Below are 6,436 nucleotides of genomic sequence, written 5' to 3'. Positions count from 1 at the left end.
TCTGGCTAGACGGAAGCTTCCTTGAAGGAAAATGTTGAGTCCCCGTTTGCCCACCATGGCTCTCCATCACCCATCATAGTTCTTGCTGAAGGGATGAAGAAAATTATTCAGTCTTGGGAGATCTTAAGCCCCAAAAATAGAAGAACAATTGAGGTGCAAAGTGTCCTGAGAAATAATGAAGGTATTTCTTAGATGTTATTATTCCTTATAGCTGAGGTGACCTCGTCAATTCCCATCATCTCGATAATCATCATTTTGACCTAGATGGGTAGCCTTAGCAATAATATAAATACTTACGATGGCTACGTTGCCTCATGGCTACATTATGTGCACTGGTGTTTTGCCTGCATGTTCAGATCTTGGAGTTACAAGACAGCTGTCATGCGGGTGCTGGGAATTGAACCAGGGTCCTCTAGAAGAGCAGTTAGTGCTCTTAACCACTGAGCCATCTCTGCAGCCCCAGGAACTGTTTTCTTAAAGCGGGTCACTAGATATGGCTATTCCACTGCCCCTGGCTCTTTTCTCTGGAGATCTGAGTCTCTTTATGCCACGCCTTCGTTACATTTGCAAGAGTAGAGAAAGGATTTGATATGCTTAACAACTGAGCAACTGTTCTGACTTCATTTCTACATCTCTAAGAGTTCCAGACTCTTCTAAGCTAGGATAGTTACATATTTGTCAATACAACTCTCATAAAACATGTGGGGGGTATGCATCACTCTATGGATATCTTTATATGTCATTGTGAGACATTTTAACATTATGCACATTTTGCAAAATAATATCAGTAGGTTCTCCCAAAGACTTGTGACCTATCAGTCCACTGGCTTTTAGTTCTGATTAATGTGCCGGGTATGGTTTTCAACTTGAGGCCCTTCTATGTGTTTAAAAGCATACTACAATTCTGTTTAAAATCCTCTTTTTCTAGACACAATTGTGCTTTAAAATTTTTATGACTGTATTTGTGGATACATATGTGTCCCAATGCATATATGCACAGGCGTATGGAAGCCCGCCACTGTCATTCCACAGCTGCCATCCACCTTTTTGTTTTCTTGAAGCACTCTCTCATTGTCTTGAAACTTACTAGGTAGGCTAGGCTAGATACCCAGGGCACCCCAGGCCAGTGATCCTCCTCTTTCTGCCTCCTTAGCACTGGGTTACAGGTAAGAATCATTACACCTTGCTTAGCTCATGCGTATTCTGAAGATCAAACTTGGTCTGTTGGGCTTTTGAGGAAAGCGTTGTACTGACTGAGCTATCTTGCAAACCCCAAAGCCTTGTCCATGCCGTTCCCAAACAGCCTCCGGTTCTTCTGACGCATGTTTTCTTCTCTGGATGCCACAGGCAATATGTGATAAAACATGTCTCCAGTGGATAAAATACACCACCATTTCCTAATATTCCATCGTGATTTTTTTTTACATCCACCACTCAATTTTAAAGCAAAATATTTCACACCAGGGCTGAAGAGATGGCTTATTGGTTAAGAAACACTTGGTGCTTTCACAGATGACTCACATTCTGTCCTCTGTCCCTGCCTCATGGTGGCTCACAGCCACCTGTAATTCCAGTTCTAGGGGGTGATCTAATAGCCTTCTTGTGGCCTTCTTGGGCATCAACTTTTATGTGGTACACATTATATGCGGGCAACATTCATATACCTAAAAATATAAATGAATTTTTAGAATACTTTTTCACATTTTTTCCCCAACAACTGAGAGCCTACTTGTAATTTTCTTTGCTCATCTCAATGGCTCTTACTTTACAGAAACCACTTCACAGTACAGTGGCTTACTACTGCATTGAGTGTCAATCAATTTGCAGGCCATGAGGGCCACGGAACAGCAAATAACAAGGGCAGTTGGGTGAGTGCTTTAGACTGAGATGTAAGGTGTTCATCTTCTGGATCATGATGGGTTTAGATCTGCTCCGTGTGCAGGTGTTTCAATTTCAGAGGCTACACGGGAGCCACTTTGCACATAGGTAGTTCCATGGACAAAAAACCCAAGATAAATGTCAAAGATATGTCTCAGACCTCTGCTTACATTGTGTCATCTAAGCTCCCTAGATGATCTAAACTGCCTCGGGAATCCTAGCACAGCTTCTGGCACTGTGATAACGTGTCTGAGGGAAACACCCTAGAAGAAGGAAGAAAAGCCTATTTGGGCTCTTGAGTTTGAAGGTTTCAGATAACTACTGCTTGGCCTGAGATGAAGCAGAGCAGGGAGTATGTGGTGGAGGAAGGCTAACCATCTCATGGCAGCCAAGAAGTATAGAGAAAAGGGGGTAGTTGTGGGACAAAAAGCATCCTTTGAAGGCGCACATTAAGTGAGCTCCAGCTAAGCCTGAGAGCTTCCTAATACATTCAGCTACAAACTTAGGAATAGGTCAGTCCATCCATGGAGAGGGGAAATCTCACAATTCAATCACCTCTTACTACTCACCACTGAATGGTGATCATGCCTTTCACACATGCACCTTTAGCAAGAAATACACACACACACACACACACACACACACACACACACACACACACGCATGCACGTGTGTGCACACAATGTCTTGGCATTTTTTTTTTCTCTCATTAGATTCTTCCCTAGCTCACATGGAGCTCGTGTATGCTTATTAATTTCCTTTGGTTTTATATTATCTGTTCGTCTATGACCACCAGCTCCTAGGATGACTCTAGTCACTAACAGATTTGGGTAAGCGAGTTGATAAATAACTGGCAAGGAATTTCAAGAAATTTCTTATCTGGAATGCAAACTATGATTCTGACCTTCACAACTTATAAACTTATTAATCATATATAAATTTCATTTAAAATCGTTTCACTGAATCATGCTGTATTGATATGTTTCAACTAGAATAGTGAGGACCATTATATATATATATATATATATATATATATATATATATATATATATATATATATATATATATATATATACGCCCTTGTGTTCTTAAGTTGCTTCGCTCTTGCCCAATTCTTTCTGCCCTTGACAGGAGTGATGAGTCCTCCTTCTATAAATGTATGATGTGAAGTCAGCACCCCTCAGGATGTGCCAATTTCAAAGTGATTTCCTTCATTTCAAGACTTTGATTGCCCTGTATCTCCTCTGACACTAAGTGATGGTACTAATATAATAAAATAGGCAACTGGTCTGGACCCACAGCAAAAAGAACTGTTTGCTCTTGCTTCTGATAAGTGTCAGCCACAACTCACCTTTGGAAATTTTCCTAGACGCTGTTGTGAAGTTTCCTATTGCTAAGTAAAAGTTGAGATCCAGAGATGGCCCACTGGCCCCCAAGGATGCTGTGATTTTGTCTTTATGAAGCAGGTAGAACTTGAAAGTTCAGTGTCTTTAAGTCAAGATCTCTGTCATAATGGTAGATTATAATAGCAAGAAATAAGAGACAACCTAATGTCTGCCAGTCTGAGATCCATTATAGATGTGATGGTTTATACATACACAAAATCTAATATGGTCAAAATAGCTAGTGTGTGCTGGGCAGTGAGCTTACTTGTGAATCATCTAACTTCATCCTGCACATTTTTGAACATAAATACCAGTGGTTTCTTTTAAATAACCGAGGATTATGAATATGAATATTTTCCTGTTGAAGTCACTTTTAGTATATATTCGTGTATATGTATTTGATATGCTACATACATAAAGATTGTGTGTGTGTGTGTGTGTGTGTGTGTGTGTGTGTGTGTGTGTGTGTAAGCCTTCAAGTTCCAATAGGGACCTGCTGGGCTTATATGGGGTTAGTGAGCAGCTCCTTTTCATCTGAAGTCACTGCACCTATATCATAGGGCCACAATGAGAATTAAACAAGCATACTTTCATAGTTAATGTTTTTCAGCTCATCTATTTGGCTAAACAGATTCTAGAGTCATTTGGCTGCCAGCTTTGTTGCCCTTTTAATTTGCCATGTTGTCTTGGTCTCTTCTCTCACATGTGACCAGAAGAGGTCATGCTCATGAGTCTATCTTCTTGTCCTTAAAGAACATGTCAACGTCTCCACTCAGCCAGATCCTGTACATCATTCTCTTGGGTCTAGAACAGTGAGACTGGCTGGCTCATCCTTCAATGTACCCTCCCCACCTGCCAGATCTAGGCTTGGGTCTACATCTTGGTCTTGGTCTAGTCTAGCCACTTGGGCCTGTGTCACATCCAACCGCCAGGCTTCTTCTAGAACCCATCCCACACACCACCTCAACCCACAGACTCCTCCCATGCCACAGCCTGCCTGTCTACCCAGGAGGATGTGCCACCCCTACCCCAGGTTTAGACTAGGATGCACATCCTGCACACCAACCTATTCCCCTCTGTTCACATGATTTAATTCCACCTGAGATATTGCCAACCTCCAGTCTCAACTGCCAGCACATCCGCTCTTCTGTCCAATCATGTTCTGTCCATTTCAGATGCAGGACGAAGAACTCCACATTCCCAGATCTCATTGAAAAACAATACAAATGTGAAAAGTTAAGCAAGTATCTGCCCTCTAAAACTTGTGTAAATGAGAATTACCAAGGTGAACCTCAGGTCATAGAATTTTTAAAAAATGATGATAAACCTCACCAAAGAATTCAAAGAGCTTGAAGAAGACACAAAGTAACAGCTCAATGACATCAAGGAGAATAAATGCCTTGAATGATGCCCAAGAAACACAAGCCTAAAAAAAATGGATGAATTTCTCGATTCAGCCAAACCACTAAAATTAAACAAAGAAAAAGTCAACAACCTAAAAAGACCCGTAACAAATGACAATATTGAACTACTAAGAAAAAGCCTTCCAACTAAAAAATGTCCAGGCCACGATGGATTCACACTCTATCAGACGTCCAAAGATCTATAGCCAAGCCTTCTTAAACTGAGAGAGAGAGAGAGAGAGAGAGAGAGAGAGAGAGAGAGAGAGAGAGAGAGAGAGGAGAGGAGAGAGAGAGAGAGAGAGAGAGAGAGAGAGAGAGAGAGAGAGAGAGAGAACAAATTTCAACATAATAAAAGCTACATCTTTCTCTGAGGAGCCTACAGCCAACATCATCCAAAATGGAGAAAACCTTGAAGCATGCCCACCATCTTACTCCTTTCAGTAATGTCCTGGAAGCACTGGCTGAAGCACAAAGGCAAAAGAATCCCTACAAAGTCCTACAACCAATGAATGAATAATAAAAATGTGATACTCTGGAACATTCAGCTGTAAAAAAAAATTAAATCGTGAAATTTGCAGGTAGATAGATGTAATTAGAAAAGCTCATATTAGGTGAGGTAGCTCAGACCCAGAAATGCAAACATCACATATTCTCTCTCATCTAAGGCTCCTAGCCCCAAATCATGTGAATACAAGTAATTGCAAAGTGAGGAAACTGAAAGGGACCATTGTTGGCCGTGGGAAGAGCAGCAGAGAGGGAAATTGCAGGGTACGAGTGATCTGATAGGAAAAATTAAAACAAAACAAAACATAGGACTCTAACTAAGGAGGCAGGAGGAAATGAGTACAGAAGGCGAGAGGAGGAAAAACTAACAGTAAGAATGCCCAAAATTTGCCATAAAGAATCATATTAGTAACTATCTACCTAAAATACTTATAATACACTGAGTCTATACTTAAATAAACATATATAGTTTAAATAAAAAATTCCTATCTGGAATAATGCTCCGTCCAAAAGCTAAAACAGAAAACAGAAACACACAAACAAAAAGCCCCAACAACAACAAAACAAAGACATCACAAAAATCCCAACACCTGGCCTGAGAAGCTTTCTTTTGTATCATTGGTCAAAAGATTCTAAAATCATTTTGGATTGTTGCTGTTGTTCTTGGTTGCACTCTCAAGGATGGAAGGAAAGTTCTATTGCTGAAGGCACCATGCACTTCAGGCACAGAGTCAAAGGCCCCTGAGCTTGAAAGTCTCCTCTCTGAGGACTACCTTTCATTGTACCAGAAAGTGTCACGCAAGCTTCCAAAGGAAAGAGTCAAACAACAATCCTACCCAGCTATAAACCACAGCAGCAACCAGCATGGGTTGATAACTAAGTGTGCAATAGTGGCGCGCATGCCTTGCTGGTAAACAATAACTCTAATTGGACTTAATGACCACTCAACATGAAGGTGATTACACCTGGTACTAGAAAACTAGTCAACTGCCCGAGTCTAGTAAAGTCATGGATCCTTAAAGGAGAACATGCAACCACTGTTTTACTAAACTAGCATAAGCCCTAAGTATATGTAAACTATTTGTATTATACCCACAAGTAAGTGCATTCTGTACCCCTCATGAAGGAAATTCCTCTTTGTAACAGATGGAGATAATTACTGAAAGCTACAACCAATCAAACTGCAGAGCTGTGGAGCCTTGTCCCGAAGGGTACATCTGTAATTCCACTCCTGTGGCTAAGGCTCAGGGATCATTTTGGAAGAGA

This window comes from Acomys russatus, chromosome 25, assembly GCF_903995435.1.
Source record: "Acomys russatus chromosome 25, mAcoRus1.1, whole genome shotgun sequence".
NCBI classification, from domain to species: Eukaryota; Metazoa; Chordata; class Mammalia; order Rodentia; family Muridae; genus Acomys; species Acomys russatus.
The sequence above is the reverse complement of the archived record's forward strand: the minus strand, read 5'-3'. Positions refer to the sequence as shown.